We start from the raw sequence: 27974 nt of genomic DNA, 5'->3' as shown, positions 1-27974 counted from the left end.
TGTTCAGACCGATATAGGTTGTTTGGGATGTAATATAAAGGGGACAGTTGTTTTTGAATATTTTTGTTCCAATATTGAGCTATTATAATTTTTATTCTGTTACTCTTTTTATGGCTTTGCCCTTGTCTAGAAAATCCTAATTGCTGGGGCTAAATAGCTTTCCTCATTCAAATCAAGTGAAGGTTTGATCATTCAGCTCTGCCAGCCCCACATACTCTCTCATTCTGTATAAATGTACTGCACACAGTCCATAGTCGTTGTAGCAACAGCAGTATATATTTATATATATCCTAGCTGTATTTCCTGTTATAAGGGCAGTCCTTATTTATTGCATTTCAACAGGAACACTAGGAAACATAAAAAGAAATAATAGTGTAGGTATAACTGTTATATGTTAATTATTCATGACACAATTTGTAATGATGAACCTTTCATATTGTACCATGGATAAAGCTTTAGCCCAGAGGGTTGTGCAAGTGATTTATTAATAGGATTTAATGAGGTTTAAAGAGGTCTATGTAAATGTAAAGTAAATATAAAGTACATTTATAACAATTTCCTGTTGTAACAGGAATAGGGATCATGACCTTTTCCCTTGTTGATGGCAAAAGAGTCCTTGGGGTTATAGAATAGAATCTTACCAGTGATTACTGATCTGCGAGAGCATTGTACAATCAAATCATTACAGGCATTGACAGTGGTAAAAAATAAAAATAATAAAAACTCAATGGCGACAAGGTTTACATAGTGTGCACATAGGAATCCCAACTGCAGATGATATGAGGTTTTGACACAGATGGCGACGATTGAATTTGACTGAAAGAATAACAGAATACAGCTATGCATCTCCAATACCTCAAAGCATTAGGTTTTATCTGGACAGCAAAAAGTCACACAACCTCAATATTGCAGCCATCTTTGTTAACAGGGTGCCGTTAGATTTTGTACAGGAATTTTAATCAGCTGAAATTGTTTATGAAATAGTAGCAGTGACAGTAGAGGTGAAGCGACGGATTGGATTCATTGGATTCATTACCCTGCTAGCATTGTGTGTAACAAAAATCAGATCCTTTGCATGCTGAATCAGTAATAAAGACCGTAATGGTTTGATTCAGCCAAGGAAAAAAAAAAAACATTAGCCATGATCAGCTGCAGTCTACATGCGAGAGGAACCTGGAGACATTTCTAATGTGGGGCTGGGGCCCGGGCAGGAGGAGTGTAGACACAACATAGTAAATTGAGCAACGCAGCAACCCCCATGCATTGGAAAGTGAAGCATTTTATTAGAAATCAGCACAGCACACCTCAGACCTGTGCAGTTACGTCAGTACCTTTTCACCTGTTCTCTTAAAAACAAGCCTGCTTTTGCACAAGCATTTATAACTTATTAGTAATTGCCTTCCTAACATGTTATTTCAGTTTAAATAACATCACTAAAGTAAAGATCGCTCTTGCAAGGTACATTAAACATAAGTAGCTAGAGTTCCGTGCTTGACTTTATACTTTTACCTCACTGTGCTATTGTATGATATCCACCACAAACAAGTCAACATTTACAGCTTGCTTTCAATTTTACTTGATGGTACTGTGGAGAGTTTTTTTTATCAACAGCTTCTTGAGGTCAATTTGAAACTTTTCAATTTAAGGTGTTTCCACAGAGGCATATGATGTACCATGGGATGAGATTTCTCATCCATTGTCATTGTTTCTCTGGGGGCCTTACGACAAGTGTACCCAGTGAACGCTAGTAATTGCCATGCGAACTGCAGCTGCAGCCTTATATTAACCTGGAAAAAGCAGATCAAAACATTCAGTGCACCTCTACACATACTACCAAGCCTTCAGAATAAATGAGGGTCAAAAGCAAATTGTATTTCTACTTACAAGGGTTTGCAAAGAAGTTCGATTTTATGATTTATTTGAAAGCATCCAGTATAGATACAACCTGCAAATATAAGATCAGCAAGGTACAGTATGTGCATTTAGTCTTCTCACACCATGTTTGTACAGCAAGCCATCAGAGTTTTTAAATGATTTCCCAAGCCATGCACATCTATTCACCATAAAGTTCTCAAATGTTCAGTTTTGAAAGTAATCTATTGTGAAAGGGTGTGGGTATTCACTGACATGGGAGAGAAGTGTATTTGTAAACACTGCACAGATGCCCAGATTTATTTGTTTCTTTTTTTCTCCTTTTTGCAATGATTTATTTCAGCCCACAGAGGGCGCTGTTGTCCATGGCTTGAATACCACTGATGGTAGACAGGTCCACTGGAATACCCATACAGGTAGACAGGTCAGTGCTGGTGCACTTACAGGTGCTCAAAAAGAATAATGAAAACAAAAGGTGAAAGAAAAAGGGAAAATAAAACACATTAATAAAACTACAAAACAAAAGTGCAACTTACACAGTGCCCCCACTGCCACTATGCAGATCAGCTTGGGTCTGCATCCTACACTTTGCTGTGCACTAAACATTGGGGTGGCCAAGGTTCCTCTATCACTACACACGTCCCCTCTGGTACATAATCATATATTTTAATAGTCGGTTCATTTCAGGATGGCTGTCTTCCTTAGCCGTGCTTGCCTGATTTTGGTTGCTCATTCCAATCAATGGCATTCATGCCTGGTCTATATTTACCAGCCTTCTCCGCTGGCGTCTCATATACATATCAAATATCATCACATATCATACATATGTATAGATATATATATATATATATATATATATATATATATATATATATATATATATATATATATAAAATGTATGGTCACAAAAGTTAAGATTTATATGAATAATTTGTTAGCTGCAACCTCTTTAAAAATATTGTTGAGTAGAGCGTCAAGGGTGCACAAAAAACACCTTTTGTTTCCTGTGCTTTGATCAGCCAGTACACAGCTTATTCTCCAAATAAACAACCAGGTAACCTGTGTCAAACTCTCATTTCAGGGTTGTGCGACTGCCCTCTGTCTCCACCAGGCACTTCACAGGGTGGCGTCTGCCTGAGTTGAGGCGTGAAATTATGAAAGAATGGCCCTGCAGTTTGCTCCAGTTGTTCAGGCCTCAGATGTGAAATTGGCACCTTTTTTCTTTTTTTTTTCTTTTTTTTTCGCATGTGGAGCGGAAAAGATCATATTCATCACCTGTCAGGGTTTGGCAGAACTGAGTTACGCGATGCAGGACAGCATAAAATTATCATACACAAGCATGAAATTACAAAATCGCTCGGAACTGAACAAAATGATTTCATTTTCAAAGGGAGTCCATTCCATTTTTTAAAGCCCTGACACCTTGTCTGCAAAGCTGAAAACTTTCAAGTGCAGGGGAGGAAGAGACAGCGGAGTGCAGCGGGTGTAGACAACGCTAACAAGTGAAGATGTGCAAACTAGCCGTGCAAATAGAGTATGTTAATGGGGTATGAAACCCGCTGGGTGAAATGTAACTAAATAAATGTCACATGTACCAGTAACTTGATATTGCTAATAGATAATGCAGTGCTGTCATAGCTGTACAGGAATTTTATTATTTCGCTCATATTCTAAGAAAATAATGCACTATAAGACAACTATACACATACTACACTACCATAAACAAATCACACACCCCCAAATACACATCACACACCCCTACAAATACACATCACACCCCCCCCAAATACACATCACACACCCCCCAAATACACATCACACCCCTACAAATACACATCACACCCCTACAAATACACATCACACCCCCCCCAAATACACATCACACCCCCCCAAATACACATCACACCCCTACAAATACACATCACACCCCTACAAATACATATCACCCCCCCCCAATACACATCACCCCCCCCTGTTTTTCTATCTTTATTCATATCATTTGTTGATGCTTATTTTGTAGCTATTTTCAAGTTTTATGTAATTTGTTTTTTTCGGGGCTTTCGCTTTTTATATACTGTATAAGCTTAGTGTTTTCCAAAATGCTTGGGTGTTTTTTCTGTCAAAATGCAGTATGTAGAACAGTAAATCAACACTTAAATTGTACTTTCTTTCCTTTGCTGTCTTCCTCAACGAAATCCTTATGGTCATGAGCACATTCTTCTGAGGTTTTTGTGTGGAGGCATTTTTTTACATTTTGCCACTATTTGCAATTCTGTTTTAAATCCTCCTTATCTTAACTGTAATACAGCTTTAAATCCCGCAAACAGGCCTCCGTTCCTGATTGTAATCTCGTTTTAAATCTCGCAAGCGGAGCCTCCAATAGAAATGTAGGAATTTTCCACCTCACCGTCGTTCTCCTCTGCCCCCTGCTTCCCCTTTTTTATTATACAGTTTAATCTCCAGTGCTATACAAATTTCCTATCAAGATGACCATGTATTAGTACTGCGACTTCAAGTATGCAATTGTAAAGTATGCTGGACGTCTGTAATCTTTGAAAAGTTTCGATCTAATACATTATATTCCCCTTCTGAAAGAAAATAATTAAAAAGGCATTCTCTTTGCAGAAGTCTTTTCTTTTTGTAATGGTTGCTATGACAAAGCCATTGCTAGAAGGAGATCCCTGGGGATATTGACGGCAGAATTCCCACTGGCAGTCAATTTAATATTGTCAGAAACAAAAAAATGCGACAGGACCTTGTAGTAAACCTAACATGTTAAAATAATTATAGAATAAAAAAGTCCTTTATGAAGAAGTCCCTTATAAAGGTTTACCACATTAAACTTGCCTGGTAAGTTTGTAGCCTTTATATGTTGCATTTACCATAGTTCACAATTGTTTGCCATGTTTTTTTGAGCATTACCATTCGTACCATGCTTTCACTTGGCTTTATTGCATGTTGCAATGCTTTTACTATGGAAAACTTTTATAAGAGCTAGTTTTCATTGAGGTGATTCACTGATAATAGTGTAAAACCCAGTAAAACTCTTGTTTTGATGGAATGACTCAGTTTGCCTCTGGTTAATAAATACACTTGCCTACAATAAGCATTGTCTTTATACATTGAACTTCCTCTTTTTTGTTAATGAAAGAATCAATACTGTCAAACCCTGATAGGAACTAATTACTAGCATTTAGATAATGTTCAGTCCTTGTCAAAACAGATTAGAATCCTTAAAATATTATAGTTTCATCTCACAATCATTTTTAGTTTCGTTCACAATTTGTTCATGATCACATGGCGGCCTTCCAAATGTCAAGCCAATCACCTCTTTGCAAACGACAAACCAAAGCCAGGCTACTGAACCCTGGTGATGAGACGTGGTGAGATGAACCAACCCAAGCCTGAAAGAGCGCAAAGGCAGTTCTGTTTTTAAAACATCCCTTGCCTTGCATTTGCACTCATTTTCAACCATGGGCTTGAAACCAAATATATGAAACCATAGGAATAACTGCATTTTCTCAGCAAACAGCACAGAGCTAAGTAAAATGTTGTATTGTATCCAGAACATATATCAAAAACATAAGCCGAGACAAAATATTTTCAGTATGGCACACATTTCAATCTCTGATCTGTATAGAGCATACTGTACAGCTAAATTGCAACGTCTCAAAATGAGGCAATTAACTGCATTTTAAGATTCTTATCACTAGATGTCCATCTCACATAGAATATGCTCCCTCTGTTGTACATCAAGGATGAGTCAATTTGCAATTGCATATTGATATAAGACTATAATGTCACTGTAGTCAATGCTTTTGAGGCAATTAAGATTTTAACATTTAACTGACACGCAATAGGTAGCAAAGCAGTTATTAACATAAATCAAAACGGCAAGCGATTCTGCAACATAGGGCTCGATAAAGGAAAAATAAAATAACAATCTTAGGTTCCTGATAATGAGCTATGCTGTTTGTATTAATATGATCATTTTTGTATTAGGAGGCAATGGTCTTTCTTTCCTAAACAATGAAGAACAGAAGAAACAGAAAACCTTGTCCATTTAAGAAAAAATTGTTTCATGCTATTTTTTGTGACACAAATTGAAATGTGTGCAGCGTTTCATTATCAGTCACCCAGCAAGTATACTATGTGTGGGGTTTCTGTACGTTGCTACAAACAGACGAGGTGAAAGCCTCTGGGTGAATTTTAATTCTAAAGCAATCTGGCAGGCCTGCATGGTTTTGAGGGCGAGAGGGTGAAAATTGGAAACATTTCCGTGTGATTGTGTATGCAATGAGTAGGCTTGGACATTCATCTCCCTGGATTCAAAGAAAATGATATAGCCCTGTCTGCGTTAACCATTTTGCCCTTGGAATATAATACTATAAAGGTGTGTGATGACAATTTAATGTACTGGAGAATGTGATGCACAGTATACCTTTACTTTCTAGGTTTTGGAGCCTTGGAAAAGGGCATAAGAAAATGTACAAACGGGAGTAAGCCATTCATCCCATCAATACTTGCCCAGTTAGCTTATTGGTCCCCAAACTTGTCAAGTTGGATCTTAAAGGATCCCTGCACCAACAACGTGTCTGGGTTACCCATTCCACACTTTCACTTCTGTAAAAAAAAAAAAAAAAAAAAAGGGTCTCTTAACTTTGTCAGATCCTTTTAGCATATTCAAAACTTTCCCTGAAAACGTAGTGGCAGCTACTAAAGATGTCAAGAGTGTCCCATTTTTGTTGTTTTATTTCACTTCTCTTCTTTTTGCCATAGGATACAGCAGTTAACGTTTATAAGAGGCAATAGAAGTTGCCAAATTGCTTTCTCCCGCATCCAGAAATGTCACATCAGTTAAGTGCTTTACAATCCAAAAGCCACATTTAATAATGAATTAATACAGTGCTGGGAAATATAAATCAATATTAAAAGACTGGTAAAAAGGGGTGGATATTAGACTCATTTTTGAGAAAGAAAACATAGAGAAGTTATAAAATCCATGAGCAGGTTTCTGAAGTGACTGCAGTGTTTGCAGTCTATATTAATGACTTCCTATCCAGTTATCTGTTTTAAACTGTTAACTGTACTGGGATTGTAATTGTTTGGCCATTACATGTGTGTTGCAAAGCTGGTTAAACTGGCTAAAATACTAAAGAGGTAGTGAAAAATACTTTTTAAAATAAAAACTGCCCTTTATGTAATTACCTACAACACTGGGCTAAAAGATTCAGTCATTGATTTTTATTATTATGCAGATGACAGACATATTTCAATATATGTGACATGCAATATGTGCGTGTTTATTTGCATTGTACATGGTAGGGAAATAATTCAATTGTTAAAAGATTACAGCAGTACTTTTTTGTTTGCATATTAGTTAAACCTATTTGACCTTAAACAGGGATTTGTATTGTGTATGCAAAGTAATTAACAATGCCACTGTCTGAAGACATTATTCTTCCTTTTTCATATTAAAATTATGATCCTTGCTTTGCATGATTCTAAATGGTAAGCTGTTCCAGTAATAATATTAAAATAACTTTTAGTGGAAATGTTTGTCATTAAGTTTCAGATCACAGTCATCCTCAGTGTCAAGGATGTTACTGTAACAACAATATATGATATAGGCATTTTAAAGTTTTTAAACCCTGTCCAGATAAAATTTCCCAATTTATGATTCCATTTAATACAATAAAACTATAAAACATTTTAAAGAACAGCATAGTTAATACAATATGTGCAATACACTATATTTTTTATAGTTTAAAAAAACTACATTTGAATACTAGACACCTTATTGCCCCTTTTAGCCTGTCCAAGTCCATACAGCTGTTGTTAAGTACTGGTAAAACTGGTCAAATAAAAGATACAACTGCATTGCCTCAACTATAGTAGATTATGAGACAATATACTGTAGAAAATGTTTTTCTGTACATTGGGTAATACAATAATAACATAAAGAAAGAATTCCTTAAAGCACAATTGTGGACAACCCCTCCCCACTTCACAAATTCCCTTAATTATACCTCTCTGGCATCTCTTAGTAGATGTCGGATGTAACCTCATTAGTGTTGGACAGAAAATGTGCACCTTCTGTTTTTACAGAGTGTGAGGCAAAGCAGCACTGCAGGGAGCTGAAAGAAGACAGAGAGGTGGGGGTGGGGGCGTGAAATGGTTAAAGCAGAGCAAACATGCAATTTCTTTACAGCAGAGCGTCTCACTTCCAGCCCTGAAAACAACAGCTTGACATTTTCCATCCTTCATGAAAAAGACAAAGGCGTGAAGGTATTCCCATAATTCCTTTCTGCATGCCTAACTGCGAGCTCAGGTGCAGCAGTGTTTGCCCCGGACCGGCCTCATCAACATGAAGGGCAAACTCATCGTTTCTGCATCTTCTCTCGCCGTGGCTTGATTAATTGGCTCTCGACTACACCGACAGAATATCTAATGCGCCTCCTGCTTCCCTTCCTTCCCTCGCCTCCACTAGCAGCATTTACATATACTTTATATTCCATACAGTGGAAAAAAGGAGGCACATACCTCTGTAATTCAATGTAATGATGGTGTCTTTCTGTATAGAGGAATTAAACAATGAATTGTGTTTCATGTTCTAGATTATGGACGAATTCCAATTACCATGAAACAAAAAATATATTATAAGAAAATATGAAATATGCATATCGAACATTTGAACCTTTCACAATGTAATTCAAGTGCCAACCCCCCCCGCCCGCCTTCTCTCTCTGGTTTGGGGACACGCTGAACCCTTTGAACATCTGAGAGTATCAGTTTGAATAAAAACCCAAGGGAAACCAGGTGACCTTACATTGTGTCAGAGAATAATAGTTACATTATGTCAGAGAATAATACTGTGTTTCTTTCGTCAATCTACTGGTAGAATTAATGTCCATTTGGTTGACAAGAGTATTTATTTTTAAAGGATTTGTCCCGATATTAACTTCTGAGTTTTTACCCTTATGTCTCCAAATAAAGCATTTCAATAATCTTCAGATACTTAGATCCAGAAGCAAACTGGCCTGTTTCACAAATATTTATTCTCCAAAGAAGAACTGGAACTGCCATTCTGTCTAATGACTAGCCAAACCACTACCTGAGATACATTAAAACAGCCACAATGGGTCATCAAAGGAAACACGCACAGTTCAGTCAAACAAATGGGCAGTGTTTAGCATCCCTGAGTCTATAAAATAATTAATGTTTGTGTATTCAGTTATTGTTTCAAATGAAGGCAGAAAACATGACTAGACAGACCAGAGACAAAAAGAGGAGGCTTTGTCATCTACTATTTTATTATATTTAATTTTGTATATGTTTTAACAGCAAGGAACTCAATTTACATTTTTTTTTTCCATTCCCTTACTTTTTAAATTTATTTTATTTTTATTTCTTAAATTGACTCAAAATATGCTAACATTTCAAATACAACGCTACAGACAAACCGCTCCATGCTGGTTCGTTTGCTGTAGGTCACATGATCTGATTGGAACTAAATCAGATTTACTCCTACCACTACCTAAAAATCTGCAAGATTTTACTGCAGCTCGGGAAAGCAAAACTAAACAAGGAATCTGCAAATATATACAAATCTTGATATTTTGAGAGTGTGCAGAAAAGCTACTTATCACACTAACAACAGTTGGACACATGGAGGCACTGCATGGTATGTTAAAGTGCTATGCAGATGCTGTGGCTATGCTATGGCACTGTCTGCTTGGCAAAGCCCCATTAGATTAAAGACATGTATATATTATATATATAATATTATATTATATATATATATATATATTATATATATATATATCGCAGTGGTTGGAAATCCTGGCCAGTGATTGGTTAAAACCTCATCATAGGAAGAAAAATAGTTTGAACTATTGCCCGAACATCCTTACACCACTGGTCAATGGTATGCCTTTCTCCCCTGCACTCTTGGCTAAACAATGATTCTGTGAGTTAACAGAAAATCAATTACAAAACATATTATAAAAGAACGATGCTCCAAACACTAAAATGTTGATTAAGATGTCACTGTCACTGTTTTCTGACTTTCTGAAATTCAGACAAATTGAACTCGAAAATAAATATGATAGGTGGGCTATAAACTGGATTATTATGCAGCAGTCGCCAAACCAGACGGAGACAGAGAACAACTTTACTAACTAAACGGTATGAACTATAAAAACAGTATTTATTTATTTATTTACTTATGCTGTATCAGCTGTATTTAAACAAAATATACAAGTCAATATTTATGTATGCTGTATCAGACAAAATATATAAAGTCTATTTACTATCCTCGCTTATTTTCTTGACTGATTCATATATTAAATATTTACTGCAGACTCAGCCATAGTGGGAAATGAAATGCCTCTTGGGAAGACTATTGTTACCTCCAGGGTGCGGCTTCGGGCATCTGGCCCCCTGTTAGTAACAATAATCTTCCCTCGAGTCAATCATTTTCTACTATACTAGTTTGCATAATCAATTTTGTATGGATAATCGAATATGTATTAATAACAATTACTGTACCTTTAATAAGGTATAGAATAAAGTTAACACATACAAGTACTTAGCACATAAATACATACTGATGATACATAGATGATGCTAGTAACCTATTCTATAACATTAAGCATACACAATTACAAAGCTTTACAAATCATTCAATGAATGCAATTCAGTAAAACTGTCTTTTATTTGATAATCACTGCAGCCCCTGATGAAGACACACTATGTGTCTAAACATGTAGTATTTGTTTCTTGTTTCAATAAATAATAAAAATGTGCGTCCAACCTCATCTGTACGAGCATCATCGAGCAGGGTATACATGGTTTACATGTCATTGCTGTTAACTACTTACTAATTCTGCAGAGACATTCATATTTATAGTGCCTTATGGCTGGCACCTATTTTTGGAAAAAAGCTTTGCTGTGCATGAATGCCTTCAAGATATTACACACACACACACACACACACACACACACTTGTATATATTTCTAGATCCCCTGCTTAGTTTTGCTTCCCCGAGCTGCAGCAAAATCTTGCAGATGTATAACCTCCTGCTGCTGCAGGTAGTGACAGGAGAAATTTTGATTAGGTGCAATCAGATCATATATATGTATGATATATGACATACACATATTTTGACTTATTTCATCACAAAACTTTTGAACTTTGAATAGAAATTCAGCTGTCTCCTTCTGAAGGTTAGTTTTACTCTTAGATGACCCTGTCTCTAAGTTAGCTCAGTGAAGTTAACCCTGCCTTGTCTACAAGGACAGTGGTGTCCTCATATTTTGAGAGCAGCATACAAATCAGGTTAAAAAAAACCCAAAACAAACCCAGAAAAAAAAAAAAAAGCTTTTCTAATTCGGGAAACAGGAGGAGTAAACCAGCCATTGATTTCATTTACAAAGTTCATGAAGCAGCAAGCCGTTCCCTTAACCACCACTAAATTGTTTTTTGACAGCCCTCGAAGCAATTTCTCCCCCCTGACATTTGATTTACATATGATCTTTAAACACCCCCGTCACTGTAATAGCTATTTGGTTATCATTCAAATCCCTCACCAGTGATGTCACCTGCCTTGATAGGTCATTTTCCATCGCAGCTCAGGATACGCGCATGGAAAAACGAATGTGTAACTAATGAAATAAACTGATTAAGGGGAGAAATCAATCGCTTTGCAGTCTCAATGAAGATCTAGTACTTAATTTAGCATGGACCTGCAAGGGTACACATTAATAGAAAAGGACCTAATCTAATTGGTGCTAAATGAAGTACAGTAATAAACCATGATTCACTTGAGAAGCTGCTTTATTTTCTCAAGCACTAGGAAATACCATTTAAAAGACAATGCAACACTATATAGCTAAAACACAAAAAAGTGTGGGCATTCACATAGACAGATCATACATAAATATGGTCTATAAAATGAATTGTTTTAATTTGTATTATTATTATTATTACTACTACTACCACCACTACTACTATGACTACTACTACTAATGTATTTAGTTTAAGCAGTTTATACTTGATTAGATTGCATGAGGTCAGAACTCCGTCTAGCATTACAGAATCTGTTACATTAGATTCTTCTCAACTGCGGTTTGTATCACTGTCTTTAGCTAGTGCGCATACATATAGTCCTCATAATCTGCAGGTTATCAGACTATATTCAACACAGCAGTCTATAATAAAGAGAAATAATGAAACATTCAGGAAGTTGTGGTCTTCATCATGCACAGTGACAGACAGACACAGTTAATGAATAAGGATGGACATTTTGAATGAACATGAATAATCAAATGTTTTCTTTGAAATAACATTTGCAATTGGTTAAAATGATGACTAATTTTAAAATCCAGTTCCACTCTTTAACACAGGGGAACACCGACCCTACCAGGGCACATAGTGGAGAGGGGTGTCTGACCAGTTTGCCATAGCTAGAGAACCAGTTGTGAAGAAACTTGTTAAGACAATGTTATTGAGTGTATTATAATCCGAGGGTATATGGAGGCTATGGGCCATATTTTCAAACCATTTACTCCAGTCTTCTGTTTTTATTTTAAAAAAAGTAAACCACCTGTTAATTTTATAAAACTAGAACCAAACTACTAAGTTCTATATTTCAAGTTTTGGTTTTCATTTTGTAAGCTTACCATTTTATGTTCTTTTAAAAAAATACAGGTTAATTAAATGTCACGCTTGCATTTTCACATATTTTGAGAACTGCTTATTGGATTGTGAAGAAACCTTCCAAGGACATTCTTTAGCAGTGAGATAGTGAGTATACCCTGTCCATCCATATATTTGGTTTGAACACGTTTTAACCCTGCTATTGAAAGTCTATACATTTTTGTACAAACTGTGGCTGTAGATCATGACAGTTGTTCATGTTACTGATAAGTCCCAGCTAATTTTCAGGGATCAATGTCACTGACATGCTTGTTCAGTACCTCCCTGATCATTGTGCCTCTGTATTTGACATGAAGCATAGACCACTGCACCACCCTGTAATACACTCCCCCCCCCCCCCCCCCACACACAAAATAAAGCGGGAAAACGAAAACTGGAATATGTACATCTTTTTCTCTGATTTGCCTTTTAAGATAGAGAATGCGGTCTAACTAAATTGTTTTCCAGCAATATTAGATTGATGAATACATTGCAATGATTTGTAGTATGACCACAACTTCACAAGTGTACATTGCTTATACAGTATATGCATGGTGCCTGGTCGCTCCCCTGGTGCTTACCGCTGGTTTCCATTATCTATAGCAAAAATAAAGGGCTGAATGCCAACCGAGGGAGAGGTGAAGGAGGGGGAGGAGGAATGAGCAACAAACCAACAAATACTTTTACATTCTGTGTGTGATATTTCATCAAAATAAAATACTGGACGGCAAGTGTGTATGTAATACAAGCAACAGAATGCTCTGGGAATCTTCTTATGACAAAAGGCATGTTCATTGTATTCACTGCTCCACAGTGTTTAGTTTATTGAGATGTATTGTAGCACATTTCTTGATGTGCTTCATGTAAATTCTGTGCAGGATTTGCTCACCCACTGAAGGCTTTGAGAAGATCCATGGCTCCAGGAGCATAAGAACATAAGTCCATTTGGTTCCTACTTTATAGGAACATCATTTCTCTGGTCCTGTTTATGGTGTTGTTACACTGGGGGTGCATTCTTGTGCCATGTACTGCAGTTTTGTTTGAAGAATAGCTTCCAGGTGTATGGCAATATGCTTTGATGAAGAGTTGATTTCCTGTTGAATGTTGCCATTGTCAACTCAATTATACACAACCTAGCCAGGCCAAAACTTTTTGGACTATGACGGAATTTTAAAGTACTGTAGGACTAGTAAACATGAAAGACATAACACTAAGGTCGTCCAACCCAATATGTTGACTATATATTAGACACTAATTAGAAGTGCATTTAAATATTGGTTAAAACAACCTTTATGACATTTTATATATATATAAAATTTAGTAGTTGGCAATATTTTTTTTTTTATCATTTTCTCCAATTTAGAATAGCTTATTACTTTTAGGCTCAACTCACCACTACCACCGCTGTGCTGACTCAGGAGCAGTGAAGATGAACACATGCTGTCCTCTGAAGCTCCACCTCAGAGTTAGGACAACGCAGCTCTGGGCAAATTACAGGCAAGCCCGCAGACACCCGGCCAGACTACAGGGGTTGCTAGTGAGCGGTGAGGCGAGGACACCCTGGTTGACCTAAGCCTTCCCCCCCCATGGTCAGCAGTGGAATAGCCTGGACTTGAACAGGTGACGTCGAGGCTACAGGGCGCATCCTGCACTCCACGCGGAGAGCCTTTACCGGATGCACCACTCTGGAGCCCTTTGTATGATATTTTTATTTCCAACACAATAGTAATAGTAACAATTCCACTGCTATGGAATTGTTGAAAAGTAATTTTTTGTGAGCTTATCAACTCTTATACAGAGTCTTATACAGAGACAAATTAAAAATGGGCCCACACACATTTGGGAAACAATATAAATTGAACATCCTTAAAAAACACTCAATCAAAATTTTGAGTTAAAACTATTTAATTAATGTCTTCTTTCTCTTCATACACTGAAGAACGCATTAGCTGAACCATTTATTAACTTCACTTCCAAAAATACAGTGCATTTTTATGGCCAGTGTTATTTCTGTTTTATGGAGCTACTCTATCAAACTTCAAGACATCAGAGGACACCACAAACACACCATTGCCTATAAACCCACGATAAACAAAACAACAACATAAATTCCCTTTGTGTAAGAGCCATTCCAGATTTTCCTATGAGCCTTAATAGCAAGCTACCATTAGAGTGTACAGAGTGTATAATTAAACTCACACTCTATTGTAAGTTGGAAAGGCTCAAAATGCTCTGCAGTTTAAAGAGCCCAATTATTTATCCTTGGTTTTTGCCCTAATTTAGAATTTCCAATTCTGCTCTCTCAATGCAACAGTTCCCCACACCACCAAGCCAATAACCTCTTACATCCAGAAGCTCAACATTAGATGCCGGCAAGCTGCTGGCCCTCGGAGGACAAAGATCAGTCCTGTAGATATCCACTTAATTTCAGCGGACACATGGGCAGTAGGGGCCATTGACAGTCTATGCTGAATTTTCCCCCTTCAACGCGTCCTGTGGCATCCCCAGAAAAGATCACGATTTCTCACAGCCAGGATATGAACCTATGCTCCCCTGACTGTATGATTTGCCCACTCAGAGACATGCAGTGGGAGTCTTAAATAATAACCTGCATGGTTGTGTACCTTGGGTTGCTTCGACAGTTTTTGTCCTTTTGTCCATATGAGCCAACACCACTGACATCACACAGAGTAAAGCTGTCTCTAATGGCTGCTAGAACTCAATTCATAAAACACATCTGCACATGACGGTATCAAAATCAACAACCACCCTAGACCAGCCCTGGTTCGATAACAATTACATTCCCAGGTGCAAGAATGAACATTTTTATTGACACTTGTATTAACTTTGTAGTTTTTTACCTTAATGCATTAATAGCTCATTTACACACACATCATTGGATCCGCACCAGAATCACAATTTATACACTTCAATGGATCAGTATCTCACTTGTTGAAAGAGCCCTGAACTGCACCTCAGGAAAATATAAATGTCATCATCTAATTTCAGCTAGTATAGTTTTATCCCTAATAACTAAAAATATAATGTGAAAGAGCTGGTTATGAAAAACAAAGCCATTATTGTATGAAACTGAAGCAATTAATTTTGGACAAGCCATCACGATTTCTCTTCATTTGCATCCTAAGCCGAGATACACTACTTGAATACCAATGAAAGGATTCCTACTGTATCTTAATTACTCCATTCATTTTATCTTCAGGTTTTCATTGAGTATACTCATTCTGGCTAAGATAATACATCCTGTATATTAAGAAGTTAAAAGTACTTAATTACAATGGAGAAATGGAAGGAAAATATATGAAGCTCAGACTCATATCATTAAGAAATCCTTTATATTCCTCATATATTTTATCCCTGAAAGGGTCAAAGCTTGATGGATTCCAAAGACCTGTAGGACATTGTGACAGGGAGGGCCCTGTAGCTGGTTCCAGTGCAAGTGTGTGCAGCTGAGATGCATTGCTGGGCAACTAATTGGGCATAGGCTCATCTGGTGCTGAGCTAATCGGGATGTTTGGATTGGCTTGGGGGACGTGCTTGGGGATGCTGCGTGGGCTCAAAAATCATCTGCGCCACAGTTTGAGGCTGCTGCATGGCCATTGCTACACAGACGGGCGTTGAGCGAGAACTTGTGTTTGTTTATATCAAAGAGGAGTGTTCACTCATCACACAAAACCCTTCCACTCCAAGACGGTGGAGTGGAGAATATAGGTAAGATATGTTGAATCATAGTTTAGTCATATGTTAGTCACATACCTCTTACTATTTTATGGTGTTTTCACTCATTCTGGATTCTGTTTCTCCAATATTGAGTTATTTAGATGTTTCTCTAAATCTGCTTTACCTTGGCTTTGAGATGGTCTGGAGGAACCAAACAGCATTCCTCTGAAATATCAGCATTAAAGCATTAGGTCTATCATCTGGAAAGATGCCTTTAAATTTTGCTCGAGGAGTTTCCATAACTAGACAAATATAAAGTTGACAGCAGATATTATATGAGATTTGGTGGCGAGATTGCTCCTCACAAGGAATGCTTTATGAGCAAGTTCCATACTTAGTTTCTCAGCAAAGCCACTGTGATGACCTTTATTTTCCACCAGCAGGTAAGGTACAGCCCTAATGACTTTCCAAACTGAGCACTGCAGCTGAACTTGACTGCAGTCACCGAGGATCTGAACATCATAGCTACAATAACACAAAAGGTGGCATCCCACATTATGAATAGTTGGCAGAACATTGCTTCTTTGTTACCAGCTCAATACATGATGTGTGTGTTGTTATTTGATATGTGCATATGTCTATACATCAACACCACTATAAAGACTAAACTTTGCCTAGAAAGTAATATAATTTATCTTGGAACATTAGAAGGAAAACAAATGCATCAACAGATGGAATCAGCCCATTTCCAGCAATTTGCTTCTGGCAGTACAGATGGTAATTATATAAAGTATGTAAATATCTGAGCCTCTAGGAAGCACAACAACATGTAGCTCTGAACCCAGGCACTGGGGGAGCTAGCTATCTTCACCCTTCCCCTGCCTTGCCCCCTGGCAATGAGAAACAAGCAGGTTGCTTGGGTTTTTAACATAGCAGGCAAGAATGGTACACTGCCTAGGTCAGTGACCTTACAGCAGCTACTTCTGTATGTTAGGGACCTGGTATCAAAGACTACCTAGCTTTCCATGTTGTTAGACTAAATGATGAAGAACAATGCCCTAATTAATTCTGTGTTTCTCTTGGAGATCTCTCACCAGTGCTGAATACCATATTGCGCAGACAGATGATTATTGAAGCCATCAGTCGAAAATAATGTACTGTACATGAAGTTCATGATCAGTAAAGTGAAGCAAGCAATTCAGTGATATTGTGTTTATGGTTGGCTGATAATTCAAGTTTCTGTTACCAGATCAAAATGCTCACGATCATGTTAAATTATGTTTGAACTCCTATTAACCGTGACTCTCAACCTAGTATTCGTTTTGTCTCTGTTCTCTGTCTGATTTTAGTTTGCTGGCTTTATAAAATAAACCACTGCTCTCTCCTAGAGGGCTGACTGAATTTAAGTAACTTTCCCTTGTCCAATTTATTTACCACCCCCATAAACAAATACAAATCCCAGACAAGCTTGTTGTACACAGGAAGAGTGCGATACAAAAACTTATAGCAGTAATGCTTATCTTTTTAGGTGAATATCAGAAGCATGATTAACATCAATTTTAATTATAAGCAGAATATAATAGTGTTTTTTATATATTAATAGTACAGTGAGTGTCTGTGAATGGGTTAGGTTGACACTTGTATCGCATACAAGATGTTCGCTGTGCTATAATCCTGTCTGTGCGATTCACTTTGATTGGGATTCCAAATTCTATTGCCCTGCGATGACAAGATGCTGTGCCGTTTCACAGCCTGTCGTAAGCTGAGCCACTAGTTTGGTTGAAGTCAGACTCGGAGAGGAAGGTCCAAATAACTTGAATTAAAAAAGGACCATGAAGAACTCATCAAGCACACTTGGAGGAAATTGTCTCCCTCGCCAGTATAAAAAACCTCAGCTCATAAAAATATTGATTTATTGGGTTGGAAATGAATCATGAGTTTATTTTAATATGCTTGGCATAAGTGTATGTTTAAGAGAAATAATTAAATCTCATGGCCAATTTTTTTTTTTTTAAACCCCAACAAAAACAAGACAATTTTTGCACTGAACATTGAAATTTAATAAGCCTGTGTAGTGCTTTAATATTATGGTAATTGCTATCATTTTGCAAGTACTGTGGCTTTTCTTGACAAGGAAAAAAATATACACCATGCTAATGCTGCCTTTCTGTATTTTAACCATGTTATTACCCAAGACATTTCAAACCTCTTGCAATAATCAGGGTAGGGTCTAATTGATAGGTATTAACAAACTATTAGACCAAGTGTAGTATTAGGTCCATTCCGTGACATGTAACATTTACATACATGTCAACCCCTAAGTGTTCATACCAGTGAGACCCCTGCTGAAAAACCTTACGATTGATGAAAAACCTTAACCTAGACCACTAGATTTTGTTATGGAGGGTCGGGGTGGGGGTGGGGGTAGGGGTGTGTGTGTGCTGGTGACGGATTAAGATTTTGTCACATGGTTGACAGCTATACCACTGACCTAGACTTAAGGGCTATGCACCCCCAGCCCGGGAGCAAAGCAAACGACAGGAATACAACACGAGTACATACAAAAAAAAAAAAAAAAACCCACAACTGTAGCTAGACATGAAAAGAAAAGACTGTCTCCTTTTGTTCCTTTTAGGGGGATAAAATAAAATAAATTAAGAAAATAGTCTGGGAACACCACACTGTCACAGAGACGGCCGAAGTGGGTGGCGTCAGAACCAGGAAGGAATGAAATACAAAGGCAGATGATGTGAAATGATGATGGCGCTTGCTTGTGCCGGTTTATTGTAAATAAAAGGGTTTAAACACGAAAACAGAAAAACGGCACTCTACGCCAAAATAAAAAAGACAAACAAAAACGGACTATACTTAACAAAACGGTACACGGACAGACAGACACACTGACAAACACGGTGAGTTTCTAAATAAACAAGTATCGTGCTGGTCCCACTAACACGCAATAACAATTGTTGTAAATAGTTTATCCTCCTCTCTCTCCCGTTCTCCACTCACCGAACACCCAACCGCGAGTGAGTGAAAACATGCTGTTTTTATGCAGCTGTACCAAGACTCGACTGCTAATCAATCATTCAATTGGAGTCTCGGTACATCCGCACGTGAATTAATAAAGTGCAATTCCCCGTGCTCACATATTATTACTTTTTACTTGCATGTGAAGTGCTGTGCAATTCTCGTGCCTAAATACAAATATACATTTTAAACACTCGTGTTACAGACCCATTTATATCCCGTGTACCAATGACTATACACCAACATTAACAAACCACACGCAACATAACAGATAATATGCACAGGGGTGGGCACTTTGTCACACACACACACACACACAATGATATTTAACAGTTTACATCAATGTTTATATGTGATCTAGTTTAACATGCAAATCATAAATATATATATATATATATATATATAATATATATATATATATATATATATATATATATACACACACACACACACACACACACACACACACACACACACAACACACACACACATATTTCACAACAAAAAAATTAGTTTCATATACTTTTTTTATTGATTTTCAGTTTTAATAAAATCTTCAGTTAGTGTGTGATTATTATTATTATTGGTCAACATTATTAAGAAGCGTCATTTTACAGAAATACGAAACCAGTGTGTGGCGCTCCTCGTCACTTTTGAACATATAGCCTCTTTATTTTTCGACTTTAATAATTTGATTCCTATTTCTGTGGTCATTTTTTCTGCATGAACGAGACCGTGACAGTCTGACAGCCTCTCCTCGGACCCATGATATTCTCCATGTACACCTCACCCCTTGACGCTCTTATTTCCTCATTTAACTTCCCCCAACATTTCTTTGCTGACGCTGATTTTCTTTTTGTTTCCCTCCTTTACCCTCTACCTTGCCACCCGTATATCAGCTTGTTCGGTTGCTATCCAATCTTGGATGGTGGGCTGATATCTCCTCATCAACCCATCAAAAACTGAAATCCCTTTCTTCCCTTCCCTCTGCTCCCCACAACCCACCCTGCCCCACCACCTCATTCCCTTATTCCATCGCTCTCTGCTCGTAACCTCGGCGTCATCTTTGACTCTACCTTGTCCCTTTCTGACCATATCTCGGCCATAACACGCACCTGCCGTTTCCACCTATTCAAGATCCACAAAATACACCCTCTATTTCATTTTCTGCTATTTCTGGTCCACTCTCTCAGCTTCATCCACTTCGACTACTGTAACTCCCTCCTACGCCTGTGTACCATTACAACAAATTCAAAACATCTCTGCGCGTACCGTACCTCCCCTCTCCTACTTTAGCTACACTGGCACCCTGTTTATTATCGTTGCCTGTTCAAATTTCTTACCCTTACCTGTACAAATCTCTCCATGGTCTTGCCCCACCTTATCTGGCTGCACTGATCACCTATTATGTGTCCTATTGTCCCGACCCTAACCTAGCCTCTGGCTCTCTGCTCTCCTAAAGCAACACATTTGTATCTCACCACCATAGCCCAATAAAGTTATCCTCTTTTTTTACCAACTTTTCTTGATTGTACCATTTTGTTATAATTTTGTAAAGTGCCTTGGCTAAAGGTGCTGTAAAAATCACATGCAGTGTTCTCAGTAATGTTCTCACACACTAAAGTGCCACCTTGATTTGATAGTGAATGCAAAGGGAAGTTGACACAAGCATCTCTACAGCATGTATTAATTGCAGATGTAATTATCACACTTCAGTATTCAAGAAACAATTTAGATTTCATTTAAAGATTTACATTTTTGCTTTTAATGCTCTGTCAGAACATTAATGCGATTTTAAAATATGTATTTATCTTGCGACACTTCAGAAGTAAATACAGACAATTAAAAAGTTCATATTGACATCTAAATGGTTTCTTACAAATTCAGTTATAATAAAAATAAAGAGTGATTTACAAATAACTCCAAATTACCTGTAAAAGAACTGCAATAAAAATGCAGTACAATTACAGCCACATTTAATTTCCCCCCATATATTTATACATCAATACAGGAAACACTTAAATCAATCATTACTACAGTAAAGTGCGCAAAAGGCCAGTTAAAAGAGACATACTTTATCTAAATGAACGGGCAAAAGATCAGTTCTTGTGTCTACTGAAAAATAATGAGAACGGCAAATCTTTATTATTATCTTAGATGACTTCATGGTTTCCTTACATGAATATACTCAGGAGGTCAGTCCTCAGATCACTGAGTATATGGCTTAATGCACACCTGGTGCTTTAATATTTAACCCCTATCTGAAAAAATGACAACTTGGCCATTGACAAATAGACAGCCAGCATAGTAAAATAAGAAAATGAAATAGCCATTGATTTTCAATGAATTTCCACCGATCCACACAACTGGTTAATTGAGAATATTCATTGCTATACTCACTAAAATACTGAGAGAACCCTAACTGGTTTCTGTAGAAAATATACAGTAGTGTGAACAGGTTGATTCTAGAGGTCATGTCAGGCCAGAAAGAATCACACAAACAGGCAGTACTGGGGTTGAAACCGAGACACAATGACTGCGCTCAGTGTTTTAATAAAACAAAGTTTTAAACAAAAACAGAAAACGGCACTTGACGCCAAAATAAACAGACATAGGAAATGATAAAACAGTAAACAAACTGGACGAACAGACAAACAAGTACAGTGCTGGTGCTTCCAACACGTTCTAGCAATTATTTATTATTTCTTTTTCTCTAACTTTATTACTCTCCGCTCCACACCCGTTCTCCACTCACAAACACACAACCCAGAGTGAGTAAAATGTGCATCTATATATACTCTTGTGCTGGGATTCAATTACTAATTCATTATTCACTTGAATCCCAGCACGTGAACTAATTTGTGCAACCCCGTGCTCACATATTAAATACTTTAAATGCACGTGAAGTGAAGTACAATCCCAGTGCCTAAATACAGCTATATATTTTAAATCACTTGTGCTACACAGACCCATTTATATCCCGTGCACCAATACCTATACACCAACATTAACACACCACACACAACATATAACACAAATACACACAGGGGTGGAGCACACTGCCACAAGTAGTTATATTAAAAAACTGTTACTTCAAATGCAAAGACTCTTGTATTACAAGAAAAATAATTATGAACGAGATTAGGCCATGAATGCTTTTCCAGTTCCTAGTAGCTCACTGATCCCAATGGGGAGCCCAGTGATTCAGCATTGACAACGTGGCATGATAACCCAATCCATACCCTCACCACACTGTATAAAACAAGTCTTCCACCCTTTGTCCTATTTCTGTCTCCACTAAATGTCCCTATTGTGTCCTCTGGTTTTGGTTTCAGTGCTGCATTTAAAGTAGTAAAACACAGTATTTAAGGTATGGTGACATGACATTTTCCCTGCCACAAAACTTTCTGTTCCAGACATTTCCTTTTCAGCTGACAAAGTTGCTGCAAAAATGTCCACAGTTGTATATGCACAGAAGTTAGTTGCAGCCAACATTTCTAGTTTCTTGGCAAAATTGCATTTACATCAGGAATGTGGTTACATTTCAGTAGTAAATGATTAATTCTGGCATGAGCAATGTTTCATAAACTGGAATGGAAGGATAAATAGCAAAACACATGTAAGAAGGCACTTATTGTACTGTGCTAAGAGTAGCAGATTAATGGTTTGTGTGTGGGAATGTAAACACTAACGTCATCTTGAATTTATTACGGACCGAGGGGAAGAATTACCTTACCTAAAAGTATAAACATTTGGAAGATCTACCATCAAGATTTTGAATCTATCTTGCATTCATCCAAACCCAACAACAGAATGACCAGGCAAAGAGTCCTGCTCCCAATTATGCAGCTTTGCAAAGCAGATGTGGAGCTTGATCTAAGGAAAATAATTCTGTTAGTGCAGCTGTTTAATTTAAGTTTAAACATTATTTTCCATTCTTTGTACTTGTCTTATAAACAGTATACTCCATAAAGGTTCATGGAATGCTGTGGTAAACAACCGGCCATCCTCATTTATGGAATATCTACAGTACTTCATGAATGCTTGTGGTTTATCCTCTGTTTATGTGGAATGTGATCCGACAGACCTAAAAAAGCTCAGCTGTGCAACTGTTTAGCAACAATCATGGAAAAGCAACTCTCTGACTTCAAATAAGGACAGGAAAGTGGGTGCTCTAATGGACAACATGTCTATCATGAGTGTTCCGGGTGTTCCTGGAATGGGTCCCAAAAACTGGCAGAATCTTTGGTCACAAATGGGTTGTAACATATCGAGCCTGTAGTGCGTAGCATATTGTAACAAGCAACACACGTACTACAGTACAGTAGCCCAGATCACAGAAACATTCAAAACAGGGCTTGGCCCATTTGTTGTTTTTTTTTTATTTTAAATATAAATATAAATGTAGTCGTTGCAAATTGTTTTTACCCTGGTTTTCTCTCCAATTTGGAATGCCCAATTATTATTTGAATCCCAGTTCACCGTGGCAACCCCCTGGCGACTTGGGAAATGGAGGCTGGAACACGCATCCTCTGTGCCGGAGGACAACACAGATCTGGCGGCTCTACTGCAGAACCACAAGCACCCTATCAGCCACAGGGGTCACTGATGCACGTCAAACTGTGGATTCCCCTGCCAACCTAAGCCCTTGCTACCGTAGCGGCGGTCGACCGATTGTGCGCCGCCCTCTAGAAACCCCCCAGTCAAGGTCTGCATTGACATAGCCTGGATTCGAACCTGCGACCTCCAGGCTATAGGGGGCATCCTGCACTCCACCGGCCCATTTGTTTTAAAGAACAACATGCTTGAAGATACGTGCTTTGGGATTCAGAAGCACTGATTTATTTGCCGGCCAGTTTATAATGGGATCCGAATTATTAAGAGTTCGTAAAAGTAGAAATTCCACAGAACTCTGATCTCCTGGCTAAATCCAAAAATAAATGACATCAGACTCCAATTCACTAACCAGTCTCCATTTCCACTCCCCTGTAAATGGGGCCCAACCATCCCTTTACACAAGATGTTGCAGCTTGGCAGTTCTCTCCAGTATAAATATCTTGAAATAATTGCTTTTTGACTTATTCACCTTGTACAAACTGACTGGGTTATACATTCAAAGAGGGAAGCAAAAAGATTGTAAATAACAAAAGAAAGCTGCTTTCCTCTTTACAAAAGGATGGCACACAGCGAAACACCCAATTACTACTAGACTGAAAAAAAGCAGCGCCTGGTTCTTTTAGCCTGGTAGTAAATTCCCATTCCATTATCAGGGAAGAAAAAGTTGCTATTACAACATTTTCTAGACCGTATTTTATGTGGAGCCGCAATAAAAAATAGCCTGTTATAAATATATTCACAGTAATAACCCATAAAGATAATATTGTAATCATAAAACTTTATGGGACAACCACAAAACTCGAAACAAGCTGCTGCGTAATATATCTGCATAGATTGTCCCAAGTGTGCAAAAAGATGGCTGTAGGTCATAGGCCTGTATACATTTAGTAACCAGTATTTCACTAACCAGATTCAACTGGAGCATTCGGAACCATATCTCCCCATTAGGCAGTACGAATTTAAATATTACAAACATTATTTTAAGTATCTCTTATAACCTTGCACTGCTGCAGGTTCTATCAGGAGCATGCAGCTTGAACTATACATGTACAGAAATAGCAGACAACAACAACGACAGAAGAGCCAATATCAGGGCCTTGTTTTAATCAGTCTGATCCATAAACATGTCCTGCTTAAGTTAATCTACCATCGCCATGGAAAGAGGGACCTCAGCTTGGCCCTGACCAAGGTGCTGACTTCCTATTGACAGGTAAAAAATCTATTGAAAGGGTGCTGGGCTGCAGTGCCCCGAGGTGACTCCTTGCATCTGAATGAGGTTATTGATCTGGTATAGATCAATGCTGAATTTATAACACAGGGAAAGGATGAATCAATGCATACTTAATGTACGAGTGGAGGACAGGATGGTGACATGTTTGAATAATCAGTAGTGTAGTTTGAGCAGTGATCTTTAATGTGTTTCTCCATTGCTGCCACTGTATAATTCATACACACAGCTCTGTTAAATAAAACTTGTTTACAAATAACAAGCTGCTAAATCGGTATTAGTGAATGCTAATAAATTGTGGCCTGTTTTGGCTTAGTCAAATAACTTTCTGGCATAAATAAATGATCCCCTCTTCAAATATATGATTTTAATGAGTACTCTCAAAGTACTCTAAAGTGTTATCCTTTTACCCTTGACCACTAAATATCTTGGTGTGCCTGAATAGATAATCACCTCGTCTTCAAATAAATGCCGAAGATATACGTGAGCTGCTACTGGTTTATTATCAATACAGGATAATATATTCACCCTCCAAAGAATGTATTTCTGAAATGGTAAATGAGTACTAAGACTGACAATGTTGAAAGCTGGTACTGTAAGGTATGTGGGCTTGGAGTATAACTTGTATATTAACACTAACACAAAAACTAAAGTTCATAACATTCCATTCCTTTTTTGTTTATGCACAGACCTGCTGAATCTAAAGGCACATGTCCAGTGAAACTTTTTGCTATGGAAACGTTTAAGAGGTGTGTGTAATATACCTGTGCTTTATACAAAGGATGCAACCCAGGCAGCTCTGTCATGTGCATTATATATAAGGTACAAGCGAGATGCATTTACTAAGTTGCTCAAGCAGCATTATCCTCACTTCAAGTTAGCTCCTATTGCCTCTGCATTAATTTTTGCACACATCACATCTTAATACAGCCACTCACCACTTTGTCTTGGCGGTTTGTATATTTGAAAAGAACAGTCTCATGCGTTCTTTTGTTGTTATGGTTTTATTTAATTTTTTACCTTGGCAACTACATATGCTGCCAGGCAGTCAACTGTGCTTAAAGGAAAACAAATATATGTCTGCTTTAACTAATGACCTTTGCAGAAAACAAAACTCCGCTATAGCGCACTTACTGTGAAGACCCAGTTACTTTTGGATATTTTTAAAACACTGATTACAATGCATTGGTAAGGCATCTTGAATAATCAACCATGAGTATTCAGTCTATTTGCTTGCAAGTTACTGTAATACTAATAAGCCTAGTACGATTACTACTGATAAAAATGGGTTTGCTTATTCTGAAATATACTTCTAATCTAAATCCAATGTGCAAATTAGCCTGATCAAATTGTATTCCTATTTAACAGTGTCATTTAACAGTTTCTAATTACAAATACAATGGCTTTAATGGTAACTGAAGCTTTAATTTGCTGTAAATAAGAGTAAATCAGGACTATAGAAAAAGTGCCCTAAATTGTGAGGTGGCCTTTTATAAAGGTTTTACTGGAATAGAATGCACAGGAAAGGGAATATTTTACCTGACAGTAGAAAACAGTTAGGGCTACCCACTGCTAATAATCATGTCAAATTAAACTAACACTGGGAGACAGACCATCACGTAGTTTACTGTAGACAGATTGTAGTGCTCTGCATTAAAAATATGTTTAATTTGGATTAATGTAGTGCTCTATGAGAAATACTCTATCTAACCTCACAAGTCTACCCAACATGTTTTTCATGGAAAACATTTTCAATATTTTTGGAGAAAAATCACTGCCTTGTTGACAGACATCCTTTCATTGTTATACGACCAGTTCATTGGTAAAGTTTGAGAAGCACTCAGCAGCGTGCAAGAGAACATACTGTACTGACAAAGAGTTAACAAGCTTAATAATTACTGCTAGGCCTCAAATCAAGGAAGAGGCAATAAAGTCAGGTTCCAGAAGTTCACAAGCATATTAAAATACAAACAATTTTAAAACAGAAGCCAAGTTAAGAGTCATAGCCCTGGTACTGAATGTCCTAAAGATGAAGTGATTCAGGAGTTTAGTTCCCAAGTGTGCTATCAGTTCAGGCTATTGGGCTATAAATAACAACAGACCTGTCAAAAAAAACTCAGGCCTGTTAGCTCCCCACTGTCTCACTGTTCCCAGGCTCTAGGGCTTCTGTGTCAATGTAGCAGCACAACCACAAAGCCTGATCTTTTTACTACAGGGAATCCACTGGCTCTTATCTTCATTTCCTTATATCCCAATAAACGTCATACCTTCTGAGGATGAGAACAGTTCCATGCATGACAATACTATGGAAAAAGCCTAAAAAATAATAAAAGATTAAATATTTATTTTTTTTGTATTTTCTGGCAATAGATAGCAGTTGCTCAGATGGTTCCTGCGGGAATGTTAGTGATACAGTGACTTTTTTTATTTAATGAACGTTAAAACTGCTAGGTCTTTTAAAGTGCAGGTTTATTACTACGGTCTACTTGTTTTTCTGTTGTTCAAGCAAAGGGTACAATCTTAACTCCACAACCTAAATTACATTGTTTAGCAAGCAAGTCAAAATATCACAGTTGTCTATATAAAAAAAAAAAAAAAAAAAAAAAAAAAAAAACACACACACACAGGAATAATGACTGAAACTTTTACTAGATGTTTCTGACCTTTTAAACAATATGTTAGTGAAGATTACTTGGATACTAAGTTGCTTTTTAAAAACAACGCAAACAGGTAAGCCATTCATCACCAGCCCCAACTGTACATTCAAAACCCTTCAGTAACACAAAACAGTTGATCATTATTCCACTGTACTGTATGCAGATATTGTTTGACATACAGACAGACAGACAG

The 27974-nt window shown here is 37.5% G+C and overlaps 1 long non-coding RNA gene across 1 annotated transcript in view; it reads right to left on the bottom strand.

Annotated features, from left to right (window-relative positions):
• Window positions 1–6403: 6403 nt before the first annotated feature.
• Window positions 6404–27974, bottom strand: part of LOC121296979 — a 123089-nt gene continuing 101518 nt past the window's right edge. The window contains exon 3 of the long non-coding RNA XR_005947123.1: window positions 6404–6495. This is a non-coding gene — a long non-coding RNA (uncharacterized LOC121296979). The remainder of the gene's footprint in view (window positions 6496–27974) is intronic.

Source organism: Polyodon spathula, chromosome 22 (assembly GCF_017654505.1).
Source record: "Polyodon spathula isolate WHYD16114869_AA chromosome 22, ASM1765450v1, whole genome shotgun sequence".
Classification (NCBI taxonomy): Eukaryota; Metazoa; Chordata; class Actinopteri; order Acipenseriformes; family Polyodontidae; genus Polyodon; species Polyodon spathula.
This window is presented reverse-complemented; position numbering and strand designations above follow the sequence as displayed.